This window comes from Vidua chalybeata, chromosome 3, assembly GCF_026979565.1.
Source record: "Vidua chalybeata isolate OUT-0048 chromosome 3, bVidCha1 merged haplotype, whole genome shotgun sequence".
Classification (NCBI taxonomy): Eukaryota; Metazoa; Chordata; class Aves; order Passeriformes; family Viduidae; genus Vidua; species Vidua chalybeata.
In genome coordinates, this window is record NC_071532.1 from 99,533,520 (window position 1) to 99,558,649 (window position 25,130).

The 25,130-nt window shown below is 41.3% G+C and overlaps 1 long non-coding RNA gene across 2 annotated transcripts; it reads right to left on the bottom strand.

Moving 5' to 3' along the window:
- Positions 1-4,798: 4,798 nt before the first annotated feature.
- Positions 4,799-13,605, bottom strand: LOC128785498 (uncharacterized). Of its 2 annotated transcripts, none has more exons than XR_008429893.1 (2): positions 13,435-13,605; positions 4,799-6,212 (listed from the first exon to the last, which is right to left on the bottom strand). It is a non-coding gene; the product is annotated as an uncharacterized LOC128785498 (long non-coding RNA). The 2 variants fall into 2 exon arrangements; XR_008429894.1 differs by lacking the exon at positions 13,435-13,605 and adding an exon at positions 9,744-9,822.
- Between the last annotated feature and the right edge of the window lie 11,525 nt (positions 13,606-25,130).

The following is a 25,130-nucleotide window of genomic DNA, read 5'->3' on the forward strand; positions in this document are numbered from 1 at the left end:
ATTTTCTTCCTACACATATAATTTTTAGGTTAATTTAACCTGAATCTTTTGTTATGTTTTGAGATGCTTTGGGAGAAGCCTTCCAGAAGCGCAACACCTTGCCACAGTCACCGTCTGCCTGTGCTACTGCTGCAGTTGATGCTGCTGCGGGAGAGGGACTGGTTGGCCCCTTGGGGCAAGTTTCCATCATTCTCTTCCCAGGCCCAGGCCAAACCACTGGTCATGACAAAGCACTGCCTTTTCTCTGGGGCTGCAGACAGTCCTGGATTCACCAGATTCCAGTGGGGGCAGCAATTTACGTAGCATCAATTTCTTTGGACATGGAAGAACTGTATGTTTCTCACTGTGAGGCTTTTACTGCACTAAGAAGCTCAAACAGCTGTCCTGGGTAAGGCAGCAAGAGCAGGGCAGGCTGGAGGCTGCTCTCACCCCAGCAAAGCTGTGCTGGCCCAGAGCAGCCAGAGGCAGAGCCCACCTGCCCGGGGGCTGCACTCCTGCACTTTACAGCAAGGACACCCACAGCCTCTCTGACAGCACGGCTGTTCCCAGCTGTCCCTGCAGATGGCAATGCCCTGGGCTCTGGGACTGCTCCATCCCATGGACCTCTGCCGGGGAAGGATCTCTTCCCACGGGGCCTGATTCCTCCCCTGAGGCTGATCTGTACCACTTCGGGCACAGGGATCAGCTATTGCCCCATGCACAGGGGCCATGGTGTCGGCTGTCCTTCTGGTTTATTTTGGTGGCCTTTTGCAGCCATCTCCTGAGCAGACTCGAGATTTTTCAGGGGCAGGAGCATCTTTCCCCCAAAGTGGCCTTACCCTGCCATGCCCGGCAGGTTGGCAGCAGCAGCCGGGGGAGCAGGTGCTGCCTCATTTCGGCTCCTTGCTCTCATTTTGGAGGCTGACCCTTCAGAGAGTGGAGGATGTATTTTTGCAAGGGTAAATAAGTCTCAACGGTATTCACTGCAAATCTGCTGTCCTGCAGCATCAAGCACATGTGATGCCTTCCCACCTACTGAAAAACAAACAGTAAGTTGAACCCAGACCCTTCCCTGTGGTTCACTCTTTGGGAAGCTGACTGCAGGCCAAGTCCTTTTGCATTTTATTTAGGGCAGGTTGCGGGAGGTCAGTGATCATTCTGTATCTGGAGATCATGTCTCAGAGAGCGTGCCCTGTCTTAATATAGATCTGAAAGTTCAGCTTAGTCCACAGGGATGAAAGGCTGTGAGGGCCATGAGTGGCTGTCAGCTGCTTCATCCCCCAGCTCCTGTCACCTCCACTGCCTTTGCACCATAACAACGTGCATGATGAGCAATGCTTTAATAACACTTATCTATCTTCTGCTGCCATAAGATCAGCAACCTCTGATCAACCTCTCTGTTTCTGACTCTCCTATTCTTTGTAGGGGTTTGTGACAACTCAGTCTCATCTAGAGTAGGAGTTTGCACCTTGCCAAGGCCACAGTCCAAGGACTGGTCAGTCCAAGGTTGACCTTCAGCAGCTCCAACTGAGCAGCTAAACAAAACCTACTGAGGTCTAGGCTGCAAGTGTAAAACACTCTGAAAAGTAGAGCAGATAAGAAAAACCCAATCCAAACAGACAGAAAGCACAAACACATCTCCAAGAACCAGAGCTGTCTTAAACACTGAGATTTTTGAAAAGTGATACATATTTGTTTCTTGCTACAGGCTTTTAGATGTCTGCATTTAAAAACTTATCAAGCTATTACCAGTCATGGCAAAGGTTAAAACTCTTTTCAATTTAAAGTCCCCTATCTCTGGGAGGTAAGAAAAAGCTTCCTGAAAAGCAGCATAAGTCTGACACTTCCACTACATCTTCCCAAAGAGCTTCTGTTCCAAATCAATGAGCAGATAAGGGCTGGGCTGTCATCAGCTGAGTATTTCCCACAGACATCACTTGGGGAGCCATGAGGCCAAGGGTGCCATAACAGGGTGTGCACAAGGGACCATCATGTTGGCACCTCAGAATGTGTTCCCTCTGTTTCTAATGCACACAAGCTGGGGAGATCATTGAAAAGCCTGCATGGCAAAATGGTTCAGAAAATACAGAACTGCCTTCTACTTCACTTGAAATTACATATTTGAGGTGGGGAATATGTTAAGGAAATGGGATCAAGTGAGCTTGGGGATCTCATCACTTTTACAGAGTTAGAAATAATTTAGAAATTGCAAATGGAGCTGCATATGGTGAAGGCTAGAGACAGGTGAGAGTGAGCATGGGAGCAGAAAGGAAAAGCTGTGCTTGCCTGTGGGGCAAAGGAGCAATGAAAAGGGAAGGACATGTTTTACTCAAAGCCTCCTGCATGGCCATTCTGTCAGGGCACACTGCCTCACACTGTCCCATGCTCCCAGTTCAGATGCACTGTATATTAGAACTGAGGTAAATGCCACCTGGGATTGCAGTTCCTGAAATGAGGAATGGAAGTGATCCCAAGACCATCCTCAGAATCAATTTTCTCTCTTTTGATACCAGTAGCCACACTCATAGGAAAATCAGCCACTAATTTTATGAGAATTTACTAGTATAATATCATATATATTAATGCAGAGAGAAAAAGAAGTTCCTGAAACTGTTTCCCCTTTAATCTATGATCTGTATTGTTCCAAATGAAGCTCGTAGTTTCTGCTGTAACTTCACCACCATCCCTGAGTCCTTTACATCTGTGCTGCTGCCTGCTGGAGCTGTGCTGGTATGGTTTCCCTGCAAAGCTGACAGCAAAGGAGAGCCTTCACTCAGCTTTGCAGAGCCTCTGTGTTCTGTTCTGTAGGGATGAATTTTGTGGGCTTCAGTGTGAATTTTGTTCAGTTTCAGCTTCTTGTGACCCTGCCATAATGCTCAGGGGCTGGAGGCAAAAGCCTGTTTATCCCTCAGTAGTACCATTTAGAAGTTTTAGCTCTTTAAATCTTCAACAAGTACCAAGCTGTGATTTTTATCTTTACAGTCCCTCAGGAAGTTCATCATCAGAACCACAGACCACAGCACAAAAAGGCAATAATTTACTCTATATTAAAGGCACTGTTACCAGGCAATGGAGACATGCCTGCTCACAATAAATTCTTCATCCTCCATTTAGAAAAGCCAAGAAGAAAATACTGATGGAGGCATTTATGTGTTTTCCATTTTTTCTTTCCCTCTTTTCCTTCTTTCCCTTCTGTCTTCTGAATTTCACAAAAGCCTTGGTCTGATCTTGTAGTAATACTGGTTTTGTGGCTTTGCAGAGAAATGCTCTGCTATAATGGATGAGCAAATTCTACTTTGCCCAACCAAAATGGGGAACAAGGAATTGCATAGCTGCTTCCAAGCAAGGCAGGCCAGGCAGGAAGCAGTCCCCTTTCATGAAGGTCTAAGTCAACAAGGAAAAAAACTGCAAAAGGACAGACTGAACACAGGCAGCTGTCCTGATAAATCTTTTTTTTATTCAAGCGCACTCTCCCTCTAAAGTGAACTGTATCAATCATCTAAGGATGACTGCTGAGAGAAGAAAGTTTGCAGGATTAGTCTAGAATGAATCCAGTACACAGAGAATTGCTACTTTTCTTTGCTTCTTCTTCTTCAGTAAACTTGGAGCCTTTGAACCAAGTGGCAGATATCTGATCCATGGATCAGGTGAATAGTTTTAGCATATTCTTCTTTTAAATGCAGAGTTAGCAATGTGTCTGCATAACAACACAGACAAAAAATACAGTCTTTTTTGTGCTATTCCAATCTATAGTTGTTGTTTCAATTAATTGATTCATTAATGTTATATGTTCTAGGCCAAAACAGTCACGTTGCAAAAATCTGTAATACAGAAAAAAAAATTAGTGAGAATACATGTTTCATAAAGGTTATTTGTCAGAATTTCCTCCAGCTCTTCTGGGCTGCAAAATATCTTAAAATAAAATAAATATTTTCCTATAAATTTTCATGAACAAGTGACAAGCCCCAGTTCTGCTCCCTCCTGCTTTTGCAGAAGTTGTATTGCTGCCAAAAGGCTTTTAAAGTGAGGGATTTTTAAATCAAAAGTGCCCTCCAGTGGTCCCACATATTATTTTTGGCTGACACCTGATATTTATCTTCCCCTTCTTAGAAATGAGGCCATATGATATTTAACAGCTTGTAGCAAGTAAAACCAATTAAATTAGATGTACCCTTTAAAAAAAAGGTCAGTTAATTTGGATATATTCTTATACAAGATATTTTGTACACCTTCTAACCAGTGTGAAAGCTTTTAACTTATTCACTTTCAATTTTTTTCATCTCAGGAGTGTTTTTTCCTGCATTGTGCTGGGGTATTCTCTCTGCTTACCCTCTGCACGTGGTACAGCTTTGACTAACACCATCCATATTGCAATCTGCTACAGGACGGAGGTGACCTTTGCAAAGCAAACAATGTATCAGGCAACTCAAGAGTAATTTTTACTTACACAAGCAATTAGGAATTCAGCATAGCTTTGCTAAAAAAATTATTAATTTTCCTTTAAAATCTGGAAATTATGATGGATTACCCTATCTTTTTCTAAGTATTTTAGGATCCCATGGACTAATTATTACTTGGATATTTTAAGGCAGAGAAGGATCAGGGAGAGGTATAAACTGAGGCTTTGTGGGATTTCCATCTCAGTAAACATCTCTGAGAAATCCCTGGAGTTCAAGGATTTTCATTATAAATTTCTGAGCCCCCCCTCCTCTGCCAGTTTTGCTTAGAGGTTTTTATGAGTCAAAAGCATCTGAGGGGCAGCATTCCTTCAGAGGGACACTTTGGAAATTCAATGGAAAAATACTCTTTAATAATTAAATAATTCACAATAAATACTTTATTTGAAAACTCTTTTGTAAAACAACAGTTTCCTTAATCTGTTTTAGCCTTATTAAAACAAACAAACAAACAGACAGATTAAACCTGAAGGAGAGTTTTCCCAATGGGTATTTAAATGTCCTTAATTTTTAATTCCTTATTGGATTCACTGCATGAGATGAGTCCTGGTGCTTTTGTAAGGTCAGTGGAAATGCAGCAGTCATTGCAAGTGAGCTAACTTTAAGCAGTTACAGATATGACCTTTGATAAAAAAAGTTTGGGTGCTCCAAAATCCCTTCTTCTGGAAATCTAACGTCTGTGCAACAGAGGCCAAAACTTGACTATACATCAAGGAAGACTTGACTCTCAGCTAAGACTGAGAAATGAGCTGTGGCTCTTGCCCTGGTCAGAGCAGTGCTGGCCTGAGACAGGATGACAAAGCTATTTTCCCTCATGCTGCTGGATGAGTTTCAATAACCCTCTGCAATTTTCTCAGCTGCTCCAGCTGTTGGAAGGGGATTATGTTAATAACACCTTTTGCAATATATTGCAACATTCACCAGGCTGTGCTGTGCGTGAGCAGGGTAATGCAGTTAATAAACAGAGTACAAGCACAATAATACTTTTTTTTTTTCCTCTTCTATGTGAAAAATAACACTAAGTGAAAGGAATTTAAATGAAAGAAGATGTTAGTCCTATTTTTCATCAATTTCCTCTCCTGCTTCTCTCCAGCAGCTGTATTAGACTTGTAAAGGACAAGCCCATGAAGATGGGCACAGACCACAGCAACACCTGTGTATATAACCCATGCAGAAGGTTCATGTATTCTTCAAAATTAATACACTTTCTTTTTTCCCCCCTAGGATAGCAGGTTGTAGATCAGGCCCTAATGGTAAAACTGAGAACAAGTAGTTTCCTTTAACTCCTACTTATTTGACTAATTCATTAGTTTTATCTTCTTCCTCTCTTGGTCAGTGCTGCACAAATCTCAACAGATCAGGAAATAGTACAGAAAAGAGAGTTCTGCCAGGACCTGTGAAACAAAAAGAAGATGGATGGTAGAAGGAATGGCATTTTATCTTGGCATACTCTGTGACAGTCAAAAAGGTGGTTTATTAATAGTGGTTTGGCAGACATACTATACCAACACTTCATGACTGCAAGAAGAAGACCAAAGCAGGTGTCTAATTTCCTGCAGGCAGCCTGTGCCTGAGGGGTGGCAGGTTTTTGCAGCAGGAGAGGCAATGGTCAAGTTTCCTCAGTTTTCTTGGCAGCTCTCTGCAGCTGGGTAGGAGAAGGAAGTTTCTGCAATGGATGAAGAACTACAACAATGTTCTGGACTGAGAATTAACCCAGTGCTTACTGCAGGATCCAGATACTTGGCTTTTGCTTGGGCTGGGCACTTTACTTGTAACCTGTAAGCAGGAAAGGACAAATAAGCAGGACAGCCTGTGGGGATGCTTCCAGGTTTGGCAGAAAGGCTGGGAACAGATGGGGGTTAATGGCGAGGGTGAAGCAGAGTTGGAGGGGGAGGGTGGACATAGCCGGGGCATGGGGACACTGGCTGATGGGGAAAAGGTTTCCCTTCCACACAGCACTCATGTAAGCTGTAGGCAAGAGCTGGGCTACTTCCAGCCCAGCAATGCTTTTCCTTAGCTTTTGGCAGGAGCTGGAAGGAGCCTTTTCCCTACACTGAGAAGAGCTGCCAAACACCAGAAACATCAGCATCTAGCCCTTCCTCACATGGCATCTGGGGAAGAAACCTCAATCTCAGCCACTCCAGGGATTCCCACAGGTTCCCTGGGGCTTCCACCTCCCATTTTCCTGTGGAGAAATGGTTTCATTTGATCTCCATCTACACTGTAGAAAAAAAGGAAAAAAATAGGATGCTACAGGTTTGTTACCTCATTTCAGTGGAAACATAGGTTTTGTATTAATACACTGAATGATTTATTTCTACAGTCCAAAGGCAACAATCCTGTCGGAGTAATTCAGTCCTTGGAATCGTCTCTCTCTCTTCACTCCCTACAGAGGGAAGTGTGAGCTCACTTAGGTTTCCTCTAAGGTTTGGGAAGATGCTACTCACTAGGAATCTCCACAGCATTTACACATGGGAGAGGCAGTTCCTCACTTTAACTGGCTTCTCTCAGTTCAGAGCTATTGAACAGTGGTCTTAATTGCTTGGCAACACCAGTAATTTATTTTCTGCTTTGTAAATCCTCAGACAAGCATTCCTGAAGCCAGGCTGGAGCAGACATACCCCCTGACTACTTGCTGGCCTTGTGCTAGCTGTGCAGCATATTCCTGACCCTGCCATACATGTCAAACAAACCCTTCAGCTTATACTAGGCTGCCTACATTAATGATGACTTGTTTCTTATTATATTAATAAAGTTGGTGAAGAGAGTGAATGACTGCCCAGACTTTTGAATGCCAAGATTTGGGAAAACTTCACTTAAATTAATAAGGATTTCACAAATGAGGCATCCTATTACAACCTTTTCATTTTGTCCCTGTACAGTGTGTGACAAAGTGAGCCTTAATTAAAGCTTCAAAGCACTGTTGAAGGCCAACAAACATCAGCATAGAATGTGAGTCTTAGTGCATCTTCTTTTTCTTTATAAACCCTAGGATAATTTGATACTTTCTTTATAAACTCTCTGATAATTTAATGCTGCAACAAAGGAAGCTCTTTTGACTGCTAAACTGCTTTTTAGGGTGTATTTGCACTTGTTTTCACTTTTTCATTGACTATGAGAGCTTTGCTAAAGAGAAGTTGACTTTGATGGAAGTAGTATGCTCTAGGTGAGATACAATAGCAGATCTATCCTGTGGGAAAAAGGGATGGAAAATTTAATGGGAAAAGAATAGCAGGCAGTTATGAAAATGATCTTTCCAAGACAGGTCAGAGGTACATTTAGAGAAAAAAGTTTGTATTTAAACGGTCTATGTCATGCCATGCTAAGGAAGCTTAAATGGATCGTGTTCTAACAGTGCAACACTCTCTATGGATTAATTAGAAAGGGAATCCAGACATAACCATCTTTCTTATGACTATTTAAGGTAAAAAGGGCAGCCCCAGGATCTGATCCCACTTAAAAAAGGTGGCCATGAAGTGAAGGGGAACTATTTTCTCACATTAAAGTCAGACAGGTACATCTGGGCTGAATATAATAGGATTCTTACATTAAATAACTTTGGATTCGATACCATGGAGACTCCACATCCAGTCTCCAATGGAGACTCCAATCCATGAGTGCTATCTCACTAACACAAGCACTAACAATCCAGCCCAGACAAAGGATATCTTTCTATTCAACTGATGCCACATAAGGAAGGCTGTGGCCTGGGTGAAAAAGACTCTGAAAAAGTAAAATCTTGTGTTGGCACCTCAAGTGAAATAAGAACAGGTGGACCTATGTGCTTGCCCTCTGCAGGAATCCCTTCACATAGGAATAATTACATTACGGGCATTGAATAATGAGGTGAAAACAAGGAAATATGCAGGAGCCTGCTACAGCGAACAGATTATTTCTTGCCACCATCTTTCTTTTTGCTGACTACTTAATCTGTGAAGTTAGTTTAAAAATGAATCCCACCAGTCTGGAGTATCAGGAGGTGTTAATTTCTCACAGAACAGTTAACAATCAGTTAACCCATTGAAGTCAGGAGTACCTTTGAAATCCAAAGTAGTCAATAAAAGATCATTCACAAAATGGAGCCTTGAATGTTCCCTTGATCTAACTTCTGGGAAAATCATTCCAGTGTAGGTAACAGAAACAGCACTTGTGATCCTCCACTGACACTGCTGGATCTCTGATGGCCTTGACTGTGTTGCTAGATGCTGGGGAAGGTTTGGAGGTGGAGGACTTGTAACCTGTCTCTCCATATTGTCCTTAAACAATAAAGGCAAAAAAAGACAGTCCCAAAGCATTCCTGAAGGCAGCTGGTTGTGCTCTATCAATCCAGCACTGCTTCACCACCAGCCTAGCTGCAGTGGCATCTTCGGGAATGTTAAATAAACACTTGGGGTTGCTCTACTTTTGAGTGAGCCAGCCCTTTGTGGAGCATCCACTGATTACAAACTTCATTCCCTGCAGCCAGGGATCTGTAAAGCTTCACCCATAGCAATGTCCTGCCTGAAGAAAAACTGTATGACATTTAACAAAGAGACTGATGGCTGCCAGGCCACTGAGCCTTGTTTAGGCAAAGTACTGAAGAAAGTAGGAGGAGAGGAGGGGCAGAGAACTTCTAAAAGTGTGACATTGTGACATGGCAAAAGAATTTCAAAGCCAATGCAGTTATTTTAGTATTAATTAAAGCCCAGTCAAGCCCAAGGGATTATTAACATTAAAAAAAAAATTCTAAATACTTTTAAAGCTTTCTGTGTGAACAAGTACTAAATGTGCACCACAGAAAAAATGTTGCTGGCCCACTGCGTTCTGAGATGCTTCTTTCCAAGAATTTTATTCAAAGACTTCCTCTTGTTCTGCACATACTGTTTTTCTTCTAGTCAGCAATGTTGCAGCATATATTGATTGGATTTTATGACTGCCTTCTTCCTAGAAATAGTCCTGAACAATGTGTAGCATTAGTGAGAAAAACAAATCACTTGCAATGAAGAGGCACACTCCCCTCCTCCTTATTTTCTGCTCTTCTGGACAAGAGCCAGTAGGAAGCTGCTTCCAAAGTCTATTTATGAACATGTGTTTACTTTTGCATACAGGCAGTCTTTACTACATGTGAGCTCTGTGTACTTACCCAATGAAGTCAGAAACTGAAAATTGAGAAATTTGCTTTCATAACAGTAGGCTGAGTTGATAATGTTTCTCTATTTTATATTAAAAAAACAGAAGCAGAGTGAGGTTAGCTGGGTTGTGCAGCAGAGCACAGACAGCCTGCAATAGTGCCAGCTGCAATGGAAGTTTCCAAACTTCCTGACCTACCCCTCAGACGTAGGATTGTTTTTCCTCTTCTGTTGTTCCACTCCAGAAATCTGATCTTGGGACACAAGGTCTCTTCATATTACAAAAATACCTATGTTCCACAAAATGACATAAACTTATTCCCTAAAAAGCTGTGGCTAGCAAATCCCTTTAAAAAAAACCCTATAAAAACTACATGCAATACAATTTTTTCAGCTGTTAGGAATGTGCATGTGAGGCTTCAATATTTGAATGCTTGAAGCTTTTCAAAGAACAGCAAGCCTACCTGTTTTTTCTTTTTTTTCCCTAGGTGGACAAAGTGGAAAAAAACCCATGTATATTTTAATTCACTCACACTTTAATGGAGGTTTGTTATGACTCTATCAAGCCAGTCATGAAGCCATACATTAAATCCTGTTTTGCCCATCACTGTTGGTGCCCTTGATGACTCTGGACAGTGACTAATATGCAAGTACTTACATATCAGTACTGACTTAATGGAACTTCCCTCTGTGGCAGAATTTAATATTCTTTGAATAAATTGCATTCTTATGGGAGGCTTTCCACAAATCAATGAACAGGGGGATGGGAAGCATCACTGGCAGCCTAAAATAGCTATGATACCCATAGGGAAGACCTCTGAGTAAGTCTACAAGCAAACAAAGTAAATAAACAGAGAGAATGAAAAGCCCAGCTAGGTTTTACAGGTCAGCTCCAGATGTGGCCATTGCCTCCCACTTGCCATGACCTTTATGCCTCTAAAGAGGCAGCTGCCCTAGGCAAATGGACAAAGGGTTCAATCATAACATGAAAGGCTTGTGCAGATTTCAGGTGCAGCACACAGTTTTTTGCTGTCATCTTCCTAACCCCATCATCATTCCTGAAATTCATGCTTACAATTGTACAGAAAACAAATGGAATCAGGGAAATGCCCCTTTCTGAAGGCTCCCCACAAGCTTCTATAAGGTATTTGTACAAGGTATTTGTATGTGACCCATGACAAAGTTTGCTAGCAAGCAAAAACATAGTCTGTGCCCGGTATTATTTGAAGAGCAGGCGCAGCACAGCAGAGGTAGCAGCTTTGCTCTGTGTACTGCTGTGAGTGGGGAGCCTGGGGATCCAATGTGTGGCACAAACCCAGTTTCTCAAATCTTTAAACAAGCCTGCTGCCAGTTCAGCTCTGCTGCCATACCTGTTTGACCAGAATCCCTCTGAACTAAATCAGGAACTTCTTGATAGTTCCCTCCTTTTTTCTCTTCAGAGAGTCCTCTGTTTACATGACTGAGCATGTATCTTGTGTCTCAAACTGAACATCAGTGGGCCAGATTAGTTTTGTTTGCTCTATATCATGAAAACTCAACATTTACGGATTCTTCATGGTTGCAGATCCTACATTCAGCCAGATCTAGCTCTGAACTCCTTTGCCTTGCACTTAACAATGAGGGTCTGGATGACCCAAAGCCTCGCCACGCCTAAGCCACAGGCAGTGTCAATACTGCAGTCATGAAGCTCAACCACCCACCAGCTTTCTGCCCCTGGCTGTGAGGAGGAGCAGCCATTTTCACCCTTCTCTGGTGAAGAGCATGTATTGCCCTCTTCTGTGCTCTGGGGAAAGCTGTGGGTAGCAGCTGCCATGTCCAGGGCTGATGGAGAAGTTGCTTAGGGAGGTGTCTGGGTCTGGAAAGGCTTATGCCATGAGGGAGGGTGGGGTGAACATCAGGTGATCTGGATACATCACCTCATGAAACACCTTTTGGTAGCCTAGGGTGGTTCCTAAGAGAAACATTCCCAGGTGCAGTGTTAACTGCAGCCATTAAAACATCCGACAAAAGCAAGTGCCGGTGTGGTGGTGGAGCCACCACCCCTGCCAATGGTGGTGGCGGCCAAACAGGCTCCACCCTGCTGAAGGGTCTGTGGGAGATGACAAAACGGCCTTTATCAGCATGCGTGGCAAGATGTTAGATAAACAGCTGATAATTCTCTCGCTGAGTGACTAGGGTGAGGTTAAGAAAAGGGAGGAGCTCAGCAGGAAAAATCCAGACGTGGCATGAGGCTCTTTCAGGGTGTATTTCAAAGACCAGGGTCCCCTGTGTTAACCCAGCCCTGGGATGTACTCAGTGAGGTTTCTGGCTAAATGAGCAGCTTCATAGTGTCTTACTTTCAGTCCTTAATTTTATCTTCAAAGTGTCGTGAGCAAACCATCATGCCTGAGCTCTGCTGCATTTTGCAGCAGCTCCAGGACAGAAGTGCCATAGATATTCTCACTTTTTTTTTTTTTTTTTTTTTTTTTTTTTTTTTTTTTAGGGTGTATTATTACAAAGCATTCAGCTTACATCTGGATTTCAAAATAATTTAGGAACTTGATGTAGTCCACTGGGAGATTAACTCATTGAGAGCAGCCATGCAGAGAAAGATTTGGGGATTCTGGTAGATGAAGAGCTGGACAGGCACTGTCAATGTGCACCTTCAGCCCAGAAAGCCAAATGTATCCTGGGCTCCATCAAAAGGAGCTCTGGTGAGACCCTGCCTGCAGTGCTGCACCCAGATCTGAGGTCCTCAGTGCAGGAAAGACATGGACCTGTTGTTGGAGCAAGTCTAGAAGAGGGACATAAAAATGCTGGAACACCTCTCCTACGAAGACAGGCTGAGAAAAGAGGTTCAGCCTGGAGAAGAGGTTCTGAAGAAACCTTAGATTTGCCTTCCAGTACTTGAAAGGGACTATAAAAAAAGATGAAGAACAACTTTTACATAAGCAGGCAGTGATCAGATAAAGGGGAACAGTTTTAAACTAGAAGTGGAGAGATTTATATTATATTTTAGGAAAAAAATCTGTACTGTGAAGAGTGAGGCAGGGACACAGGTTCCCAGAGAAGCTGTCAATGCTCTGTCCTTGGAAGCATACAAGGCCAGGTTGGATGGGAATTTGAGCAATCTGATGTAGTGTGTGTCATCCCTCCCCATGGTGATGGGGGATTAAAACTAGATGGTCTTTAAGGTCCCTACCAACCCAAGCCATTCTATGATTACAATAAAGGCATCCATGTTTTCAGCAAGGAAAGGACAGGGAGAACACTGCTAATGCTGCAAGAGCTGCCCTGGCACCCATGCTTTCTCCAGAGAAATAGAGGCTGTGAGGGCTGGGCAAGCAAGACTCCAAACTGCTGTGATCTTCCCACCCTACACCTGTTCCTCTGTCTCCATGTATGCCTTGGGACCCTAGAGCTACCAGAGTGCTTGAGCATAATGGCTCCTTTGACTTTGGGCCAGGTTTGAGTGAGTTGATTAAACAGCACTGGTTTCTTGTTGTGCTTTCTCTGCTTCATATGATAAAACTTGACTCTGGCTTCCATATTGCAAAGTACTTAAACTGTTCTGTGGACATCTCCATGGGCAGCAGCTCCCATGTTGCCTCCTACAGACCGGTGTTTTTATTTTGGTAGCCTTCTTATAGAAGATAAATACAGATAGGACATCAAGCCATTTAACTAAGGACTCACTACTGAAGTTTCTGATAGAACTCTTGGTAGTTATATTTTTTTTTCCACATTATTTACCGATGTCTCAAGCTTTGTCTTGACTAGTTACAACCTCTCCAGGAAAATTAAAATTGTCAGTCAAATCTGACTTATATGAGAAGCTAGGAAATGGTTTTCTTATTTTAGGTCACTTAGAAAGGCAGAATGATCATGTGGCAATTGGATTGTCATCTTACCTTGAAAGAAGGTGGCCCTCCTTCCTCTTTGTTGCTTAAAATTACTCTGTAGTGGAGATAGCATCTCCTCACAAAAGATACCTACTCTGGTTCTCTGTGAAAGGACAGACCAGCTGCTTTGCTCTAGGCACCCACACTGCAGGGAAAATATAACTCACTCTGGGCATCAGATGCTCCTCAGGGGAAGTAATAGGATGTTTCTATCTGGTACTAGCAGAAATAAAGCACAGTGTGTACTTAACTACATTTAGAGGCATGATTACTGTAGGTACCTGATTTAAATTACTTGAGTAATTCACAAATGAATAACTTTGTTTACAACACCTGTTGCATCAGTGTGATGAGCTAAACACCAGTCAGGTGATGTCGTGAGACTGAGTCAGAAGTTTGAGACAGAAGAGCTGCTTAGGTCACCCTGCCCATCCCTTGCCTACTGTGCTGTGCTTCCCTATAACTTTCTTTAAATTCAAAGCATTTCATGTAACAGGGTTTTCATCACCAGTTTCTGTATTTTTTCCCACTGTGAGATTTCCTCGTTATGAAAGAACTCCTGAAAATGGATTCTCATTCTGCCATGTCACTTTATCATAGACTAATAGAATACAAGGCTGCAAGAGACTCAGAGATCATCTGGTCCATCTCTATGCCTAGAGGCAAATTCAACTATAATTAAAACATTTCTGTCAAATGCATGTTCAGCCTGCTCTGAAAGATCTCAGCCTCTTCTGGCAAGCCATACCAGAGCTTGGTTGCTCCTACTATTATAAAGTTTTCCTAATGCCTAAATATTTCCTGTTTCTTTTCATGCTCACTGCATTTCCACATCTCTCCCAAGGGGGCATGGATTACAGTTACTGCTACTATTTTTTGCTTGCAATATTTTTATATAAGATATATTTTTCTGTCTAAGTTGAGAGTATGAAATGTAGATTAATCTGTTCTTCTGAGATATCAGGCCATATCTGTTAGCTCTGAGTCTTCTGTTTTACTTCACCTTCTGTCAGCTAAAAGAAATATCTTCATTCTTAAACACTCCATATTAAGTTGGGAAAAGTACAGTTTAGCTTAATGCTAACAGACTGGGCAATATAGGGTCATAAAGACTTTCTTTAGGGGTCAAAGGGCAAATTTTGCTTTGCACCACAAATTAAGGTTTTCTTACAAATATTATTGAATTTCTCCTGACAGTTTAGGAGCATATTATTTATCTTAGACATCAGGAGAGCTGTGCAATAATGCCTGTGATATGCCCACACTCTTGGAAGCAAAAAAGCTCAGGCAGCTTCAGAGGAGATCTGGATCTCTTGGCTACACTGATGGTAGTAAACTAAACGGTGACAGTGCCCATTCTCTGGCTTTGATGCTGCCTGGTGTGATCTATTCACCTCCTGCTATTATTATTATTAAGCTCCATCAGCACTAAAAACCAGTTGGCCTCCTTGAGAGGTCTGTTGGAAATGCTCTGTGCTCATTCCCAAGCTGGGGGCTGCCAGCTGGTTGTGGCAGCACCTATGCCAAGTGCTGTTTTTCCAGCATCAGGGCACAGGCCAGAGTGTCCCAGTGCCTCCGCCTGTGCCTTGACTATGATTGTCTTGTACAGGAATAGCACTTGTGTCCGATTTCACTAGCTTAAGTGCAAGGTCATCTTTTCCCCACATTAGCTTGTTCTCTAAGGTCAGCAGGGTGCCTTTTGAGGCTGGCACAGCTAAAGGAAAGATTTCATGCATTGTGTCTGCTTTGAAATAATTTTTGCTCATGTCAGTTTGCATTTCCAAGCCTACTAAATAGGAAAGGCAGACAGTTGTTTTATAACAGTCACTCAAAAAATATGGACAAGACATAATTAATTAAATTCTAAAATTTTCCATTAATTGCAGGTCTGAATGAAAGCTCCTTAGGGGTGTTTTAAAAATGTGAGCGGGAACAAGAGATTAGACAACTCAAAACATCAAATACTTAACTGCAACATTAACTGTACTTTCAAAATGTTGGCAGGGATCCTGGAGAGTCGCGTGGTTGTTTCACCAGTACACAAAGAATGTTTTACAGGACAGTCTGTGATCACTGTTTTTCAGAGGAACTGAATGCACAGGCAGCAGCACTTTTGTAAAATTACCAACTCTGTTGCAACACACAGTTGACTTTTCTGCTAATGAAATGTACTGTTTTCCTGCGGCAGTTCCTATTACGATGTTTCTGAGATTTATTTTTTGGATCATGGAATTTTGAAAGAAAGAAAAAGAAAGAATGTGTGCTTGCAGCCCTGAAAGCCAACTGTGTCCTGGGCTGCATCCAAAGCAGTGTGGGCAGCAGGGTGAGGGAAGTGATTCTGCCCCTCTGCTCTGGTGAGACCTCACGTGGGAGTGCTGCACCCAGCTCTCAGGCCTTCAGCACAGGAAAGATGTGGAACTGCTGGAGCAAGTGCAGAGGAAGCCACAAAGGTGATCAGAGGGCTGAAGCACCTGTCCTCTGCAGACAGGCTGAGAGAATTGGGGTTGTTCAGCTTGGAGAAGAGAAGGTTTTGGGGAGACCTTATGGCACTTTCCAGTACCAGAAGGGGCAACAAGAGAGTTGGAGAGGGACTTTTTATGAGGACTTGTAGGACAAGGGTGAACATCTTTTAACTGGAAGAAGGTAGACTTAGATTAGCTATTAGGAAGAAATTCTTTACTGTGGGGATGGTGAGGCACTGGAACAGGTTGGGCAGAGAAGTTGCGGGTGCTTCATCCCTAGAAGTGCTCAAGGCCAGGCTGGATGGGGCTTTGAGCACTTTAGTCTCATTAAAGGTGTCCCTGCCCATGGCAGGGGGGTTGGAACCAGATGGTCTTTCAGGTTCTTTCCAACACAAACCACTCTATGATACCTCTTAAACACAAACAGGCTCATGCAACAGGAAAATACAGTTATATTGAAATCAGCATTTGCATACAACATGCATCCGTATTTCAATTATTAATTTAGCCTGGAAGAGTATTTCTGTTCATTTAATTACTGGTGTAACATTGCCAGTATTTTTATTCTGCTTCTGAGAACAGAAAAGATAGACCACTTGCTAAAACAATGGGCCATGTGGAAAGAGGTCTGTTCCTAATTCAGATGCTAGAAGTTCTTTGTAATGCCAAGTAAGTAATCTAATCAGGGTGTATTTCAATTTCTTAATTTGATAAATGGAATTTATAATATCTTCTGGTCCATAAGGTTGTTGAGAGACTTGGTAAACTTGTTTGAATACTGTGGTGCAATCCTGAGTGGAATGTTCCAAGTGCAAGATATTGTCATGAACAGAAGGCAGCCTATGTGCCAGACCTCTTTGTCTTCCTCTGATTGTGCCATCTCAAGCTTACTTGTCACATCCCCTACATGAAATGATATTCTATTTACACATGTACCAGAGCATGTGAATGTAATTACCAGTGTAATTAACAGTAATGGAACCCTTAAGAACTGGACTTACCAGAACTAGGTGAATTTATTTCTGTAGTGCTTGTTTTGCTATTTCTGATTGCTCCCTATTTGTAATGGTTTCATAGTCTTTATTCAAATTGAAGAAAGTTCAGAAAAAGGATAATTTTATACCTTTTCTATTTGCTCAGTAAAATTCTACAGAGTATTCTGGGTGTCATATAACTTGAGAATGGTAGAGAGCAGAATGTTTTTTCTTTTTTCCTGGTGAGCATTTTTGTCTGAAAAATGTTGAGATTTGAATATGTGGGAATATGGGTGTTTTGAGAACACACCACCAGCAAATCTGGCCATAACTTTTCTAGGCAAAAAAGGGAAATCTTTCAAATTATTTGTTCATATCATCATCATCATCATCATCATCATCATCACTGTATTTATTGATCCTGGGGTGTTAGTCCATACAGTATGACATTTCACTATGGAATAATTTCTCTTCAATAACTTTTCCTTTTATTTATATGTGTCCCTTCATCTCCAGCAGCACTGAAAGCTTACCCTACTTAGTGGGTATTAATTAATGTTAATATGTCTCACAACTGTGGCTTCTTTGAAAATGAAATCACCATTTACTCCTACTTTTGTGCGTTCATCGTTCATAAAGAGGTTGTCACAGTAATTGTCACCTCATCTGTGGGCTCTGTCTCTGGAAGTACAGTCACACCGCTGAGGCTCCTGTGCTGCCTATCTGCAGAGGAATTACTCATGGATATACTCATGCCTCTGCTATGCAGACCCTGAGCACCAGGTTGCTTCAAAGGGGCTGAAGTGTGTTCTTGTTCTACAGAATGGCTTTTCCTGTCCTACTGGGTACTAGAGGTCTTCCTGTACCATGAACACTTCTAGGCATAACGCCATATGAAAAGATCTTTGGCATCCCCATCCTGCAAAAGAATAAACAGACACTGTTATGGTTCTTCAGAGCTCACAGTATTTGCTGACTTAGAAGTTCTCTCCAGCTGATGAAACAGATCCTACTAGTAGAGGACTAAATCCTTCTGTAAAACCCCTGAAAACTGAGGTGGTGGAAAGAGAGAATTGAGAACATTTCTCAGTCCAGATAAAAAGTGAGGATAACACAAAGGCCATGTGGCTTACAAAGGAATCTTAGGAGAGGTATTAATTGAATCTGGGTTTCAAGGACCATGAATGATGCCTGTATATATATTAACTTCTGTGTATGGTTAATTAACTGTGTTATTTTTTATTATGTTTTGTTTCTTTCAGATTCCGTTGATGAAAGACCCTGGTTGGATTCGAAATGTCTGGACACGCAATCTAAATGTAGGAATTTAATTGTTCATTTGCTTTTTAACTCCAGTGCCTTAGAGCAGGTCCAGCTTGAAGCCCAGTGGTCTTTGGTAAAGCAGGATGAGGAGTGGTTAATTCTTGCCCACTTCCTGATACCCAGTGCAGAGTGTCCAAGTGTCACTCTTTGGACACTGTGTTACTATATGTCACCACTATAATGTGATATTATTATTCCTGTGAAAGGCTGGGTAGCTCTGTGAAGCTGGTGGCCCTCATATGTGGCCAGTACTAGCAGGATAAGGATGGAAACACATAACAATTTGGAAATTTGGCACTTGACCTGGACAATAAGCAGAGTGAGCAAACCTGTGACAAATGTGAGATGCAAGACATGTTCCAAGCCAGGGAAAACATGCCTAGACATCTCTGCTGCTGCTCTCCTGGAAGGCAGAGAGCATATCTCTGAGGTGGTGGTCTTGGGACACAGCCATGGATTGATAGAAGAGCCACTCAGGAGAAGGAATGAGGGGGGGAGAACAGCACTTCCCATACCAGTTATAGAACTGCCACTGCTGAATGATTGGTGGAGGAGGCAAAAGAGGCAGATCCAGGGAACAACCTGATGCTAGTCTAAGTGATTCGAGACTCTATTCCTCAGAGTGACCTACTCTTACAGTGATGGTGGGGCAGAGTATTTAGAGGCTGATTTGATGAAATCACATGTAAGTCCACAGCATTTCTACCCAGCACCAAGCAGAGCTGAGCAATCACATCTGCCTAGCTGAGCTATTGGAGCCACGGTCCAGCTCTGCATAGGCTTCACAGAGGTATTAGCCTGGGTGGAGTGTGATGTTAGATAGCTACACTGCTATCTCATGTAAATCCCACCTGGGGGCTCCAGACAACCTACACAGTGCAGTGTAGGATATTCTCTATACTTTCCAGAGGAATCTTCCTGATCCAGGAGCCTGTGGAGACTTGCTTGTAGCTTGTTGGTGTGGGAGCTGGTTGTCAGAGCCTGGCAGCCTCTCAGTTGGGTCTGGCAGATATAGGAAGGTATGTCAGCTTCAACAAATTGAGGATCTAACCTTCATGCTGAGCTTGATATTAGCAATGTCACGTAAATAATTACAGCTAGATAAGCCAAACAGGCTGTCTGAAATTAGGATGGGGTTGGTTGCTGTTGGCAGGAGTTGGGTTTGGACATGCAATTCAGTAGCTGTGCTTTGCAGACAGACAGGTATCTGGGAATTCAAAATGCCAGTAAAATAAACAGAAGGAACTCCAATCAGCAAAGGACAGCATAAAATGTGAAAATTAAACATATGTGAAGTGATACTACAGATGTGATCTTTTCATTCCAAACTTTGGGAACATTCAGATCTGCATTCAGGTGAGATTCTGAAATTTACAAGAACGTATGCTGGGTGACCAAAACATGCCATGTGAACTTGTGATGTAACTTTGAAAGAATGGAGGATAATACATACTTGCAGTAAGATTATAGTTTAAGAAGGATCAGGTTATGGGTTATTTGGGCAAAAATTTGAATTTTTAAAAATGTATCAGTACCTTGGTTTTTGTTTTAAATTTCTCATAAACTAGTACAGAAATACATGAAGAAGAGGAGGAGGAAGAATTTTGTAACATGGATGTGCTACATTTAAAGCCTACTCTACAGAAAGAAGATTGAGGGAAACAAGCTAACCACTAATGATAAAAAAATCTTAGAGATTTTGCAAATAAAAGAGGTGCTTGCACTAAGCTGTTTCAATATCTGCAGAGAGAAGTTAGCAGTATGAAACAAAAAGTGAGAAAAAATATATCAGGCTGAATCTGCCACAGGAAGCAGAATTACACAGAACAAATAACATCTGACCTGGACAAGGTAGATAAGCAATAAGCATGATCCCACGCAAGCAACATGAAAAACATGCAGGGTGAATGAACTGGGCTGTCATCTAGAGCTGCAGGGGAGTGACATCTGAGATCACTGGGATGACTGCACAGGGAGGCTTTTTTGTCAGTGCCCAAATTGCAGTGTGGGGGTTGGAATGGGGAAAACGGTTTCTGAAGAGTTCACATCAGAAGCAGACATGTACCTTGACATGCCTCTGACCTACCTATGGGTATGACTTTGGTTTTTATTCTACTAAATTATTTTCTTTGATTTCTGACCAGTCCTTTGTATCTTCTTGTACTATGGCAGTGCTTGATACAAACCACTGCTTTCCTGTTCCTACTCTTGCTTTTTAAAAAAACCCCAAAACTTCACGGTTTGAAGCAATGAGCAAACCCTTTGCTTGTGTAATACAGAGTTCACTGGCTTTAAAGGGATTACATTGTTTGTGTGAACTGAGCACTAGGCCTGATACTTTCAGACTCTATACTCACTGGGACGGGAATTCCCTTTGTGCATGATACCACCAACACAATGTGGCTGATATGTGAGTAATAAAACAAGCTGATGTTGTTTTTGTGAGCAGAAGCTGCTGGCTTTGAGATACTGTGCATGGTATGTAGATTTGTCTGAAGTAGATATGGAATGACGGTAGCAGGCAAAGTACCTGATGAATTCTCATATTTGCATAATGGAATATGGAAAGCATACAGGCCACCAGGACAAAGGTTTTCTGTTCCAGGACGTGCTGGACCTAATGAAATGGATTTTCCTAATTTCATCAAAGTATATTATATCCATAGATTTACACAAAGTGCTTGTTTTAACACACACTTCTACTCTATTTATGGAACAAGGATAAATTATTTTCACAGTGCATTAATTCCTGAATGTACTTATTTTCTCAAAACAATTCAGAAACAAAATGTTTTTAAACAATTCTTGCATGTATGCACAAGTGCTGATAAGCTTTTTTCAAACAGTGAAGAGGAAAACATGGAGACAGAATTGACCCATTTATGTAAGGGCAGTACACCTAAAGAGCTACATGTAGAGCAGGCAGGCTTGGTAATATATTCATTTATATATACATTGGTAATACATTCATTTATAGTATCTTAATACTGGACTAACTAAAATTGTTTCAACTTTCTCAGTTCAACATTGAATTACCAGCAGTTTCCTTCTGATGGATCATTGCCTCCTGAGGGCCATTCAAACACATCATACTTTGTGACCAGATTACATAGATATAGTAAACACCCCTTTAAGACAGTTGTGTTTCACTTGCAAAAAACTGTTGTGCATTTTAGACTTCAAGACTCTTTTATACTGAAGTTTTCATTAGAGTAAAATTTTTATTTTTGCTCAGCTTTCAACACAGTGGCAGAAATCAGAAAAAAAAAACTTTCTTTCAAACCACAGACTACAGTTCCTCCATTGGTTAATATACCCTTTGTCAAAGCAAATCTAAATTTAGTTTTCCAAGTAATTATTTTTAGACTGATGGAGATGAAATGTTGCTTAATTATAGTTCTAAAATAACATTCACTGCTACATTCAGGGATTTTAGTGCTATAACACTTCTGGAGAGACTATACTCATTTTGACACTGTGAGTACTTTAAGGGAAGGATTTACTGAATTACCTGGGACACTTCTATCACTCATAGAAATTTGAACCTGAAACAGACATAAAGTACCATTTTCATAATTTTGCAAACTCAATCATACCTATTAAAGGTATTAGCTCTCCAGTTGTAGAAATCATAAAACTTAAGCTAATTTCTCAGATAATATCATGTAGATACGCATCTCCTTGCAGGAGATACAAAGAATGACAGCAGCTAAAAAACAGAAATAAATGACAATGTTCCTGATTTAACACAACTGACTTAGAGCTTCCAGTTAGAGTTTTATACAAGTTCTCAGCCTAAATCAGGAGAATGAAGTGCTTAGATAAGAGAAAGAATGCAGTATTTACTGATTAATTACCCAGGCTTGATGCAAATAATTAAAGAGAATTTATTCTCTTGTGATGTGCAGGATTTAATTCTGTGCCTCAGCTTGTTCCTAGGATTTTCACAAATTTTTTATTATTAACTTTATCTATAACAAGATATTTTTAAGAACAAAAGAGCCAACAAAAATAAGATTGTCAGCTTTTATAGCAACCAACACTGAAAAGATTATTTGCTTAAGCAAAATATGTTTTAAAATATTGTCATTGTTCCATTTAGCTCAAATTTTGCCTGATAAAAATTTATCACAAGAATTCAATGGATGATTTTACTTTTAACTCAAAACAAGCACAGTGGCTCAAACTGTAATCACTAAAATCCCCAATAATGGAATTAAAAGGAAAACACTTCTAAGACAGATTATCCCAATCCAGTATCTCACCTCTCCCCCCAATTCACCCAATACAGAGCCTTGAGGTTAAAGATCAGAGAGATCTGAAATCTGTGCTGCCAGATTAAGTTGTCTTCAAGTTTGACACAGAAGAAGGAACGAGAGGACAGTGTGGAAAGATCTTAGAGCCAGAGCTCCCTTATGCCTCACTGTTACAGAAAGCCCTGAGAAGAGAAAGCAGGAGTCCTTCAGGTGGAGGCACAGGACCCACGCGTGCTGCAGAAGCTGAATTGGGAAAAGTACCCTTTTAATGTTACACACAGTTGTTAAAAACAAAAAAAAACAACAAAACACTGCTCTAACCTGGTTATATTCTGTCACTTCAAATATTCAAGAAAACTGAGTATTAGTGAGAGAGGAAAACACTAAGTAGTACGAGGTTGCACTATCTCACTTTTTTTTTACAGCAAAAGTAATAAACCTTTCTTCACTTTGGATGAAGGGATAAAGATGTGAACTTCTGGGCAGTACCTGCAGAAGCCTTCCCCATCAGTTCACTGGTGAGGGAGACAATAACCACAGTCTGCCTCTCCTCCCAACAGGCTGCTCACAATCCTCCATCTGCCTCTTTCTTGCGGGGAGAATAAAAACCCTTTTCATCCAGTTTATATGAGAGCCAGAACTAATTACAGTACCTGTGAGAGTACAGAATTATCTCACTTCAAAGCCAAGAAAACCTGCTTCTTGTAAAGCCAACCCAGGGACAGAGTGCCCCGCATTCACCAGGAGCCACACACAGCAAAGCCCCCCTCTACCCTGGTCTGCACAGAAGTGAAGAATTTTTCTGTCACAGAAAGAAGCACCAAATATTGCTACTTGGATTATAAAAGACATTTTAGATACTTCACTTTCTCGGTGGAGTTATAGAATGAACTTCAAGCTAACCTATATTAGCACTCAATTCTTAGCTCACCAGAAGGAAAAGCTTTACACACAATACGTATTAATCCTCTTATTATCATAAGTGCAGCTGTTACATCTTTGCTACCTACAGTTTTCCTGGTAAGGTGGAAACAACACTGTGTACTAATCAAGATGTCCAGTTTTACAATCCCCAAGAAATAACTTTCAGAACCTATTTGCAAGGAGAATTTCACATTGGTAGGCATTCTGATCTGGAAATTTCAGACATGAGGCTGAGTGAAAGGCAACAAACTTCTCAACAGAAGGAGTTGGCTTCCAAATATCGCTATCCTCTTTGGGATTAAGATTGCCATTTAGTTTCCAAGCATTGCAGGTACTGTGAAGAAAAGATTATACCCTGGGAAACAGACCAGCTTTGTTTGAAGTTCTCAAAGCATGTTTTGTACTATTTTGTTCTGAACAAATAATACCAATTATTTTGGTTTGCTGTGCTTTGGAAACAGTATTCTGGGCAGAAGCTTTGCTAGTCATGCACAGATATATTGGACTAATGAAAAGCTAGATTTTGGGCTGGAAAGCATTTTGTCCATGACAGGATAGACAAGCTGTGTTATAATATCTCATTTCTTGTATGTATGTGCACTTAGACATCAGTATGTATTTTACCTGAGCAGGATACAGGTCTGTGTTTGAACAAGCGCATGCAGGAACTGTGGTCTTGGCTGAAGAAAGAACACATTGATGATTTCACTGTTATATCCTTAACCTCACATTGCAATTGATTTGCTTTATCAGGGCTCGAGCTTTTCTAAGCTTTTTAAGATTATCTTTAGAGAGCTCAACTGTGGCTATTTACAGATTTGGAGCTAAATTGCTTTCTGATGAGATTGGACTGGTACAAGTGTAGCTCCAGCAGGGTTGATATATTTAGCCTCTCTTGTTCCTAATTTAAATACCCCTACACTCTTCTGCTTTGATGATATTTGGATCAGAGGAATCAATAGAAGTCTCTGTTTCTCAGTAGCCAAGTATTTTGTAACAGAGAAATTACTTTTGACTGGGGAAAGTGCTGCTAGGATACAAAAGAAGCATTGAGGTTCTCAAGGGTTTGCACGGTTGGATGTGGACTTAGAGAAAGAAGAAAGGGTCTTCTGAGAACCTTCACCATCAAGACTTGTTATACTCTGAGAAGCAAAAAAATACTTGTCTAGTGGTTCATTTGCTAGAGATCCCCTTTTCCCATTTTTTTTTTCAGTGAAGGGGAGGAAAGGGTGTATCTGTCACAAAACTAAGTCCAAAAGTACTTGGTTCAAAATCAACTTTGGTTATGCAATGCACACATTGATGGCCTGAGAGACGTTATCATTACAGATGAGCATTTTGGTACATGATCAATGCTTCCTGCCCTGCCTCTAATTCCAGCTGCAACAGTTCCTGGAAAATTGCAATCCCACATTTGATCATTTGGCAAAATAATCCTCTCAGTTTCGCTTTTCACTGGTCACTGTCAATAATGCCTCATTATTGACTAAAACTTTATACTACTTCTGATGACATCACCATCCTGAGGATGATGTCATCATCTCACCTCTTAAAACAGAGGTCAAAGAAGAAAGATAAGAAATTATGTCAAAAGTGTATTGCTGGTATGTGCAACTGTCAGCAAATGATTACAATACTCAGGAACTGTGATGATACAGAAAGCAAAATCCCAAAGCTAAAGCTGTCAAACTGCAAGGACCTCAGGGGGACAGATACAAAGCAAAAGCAGCAGCAGCACAGTCAAAACTGGCAACGCGTTAAAGTCA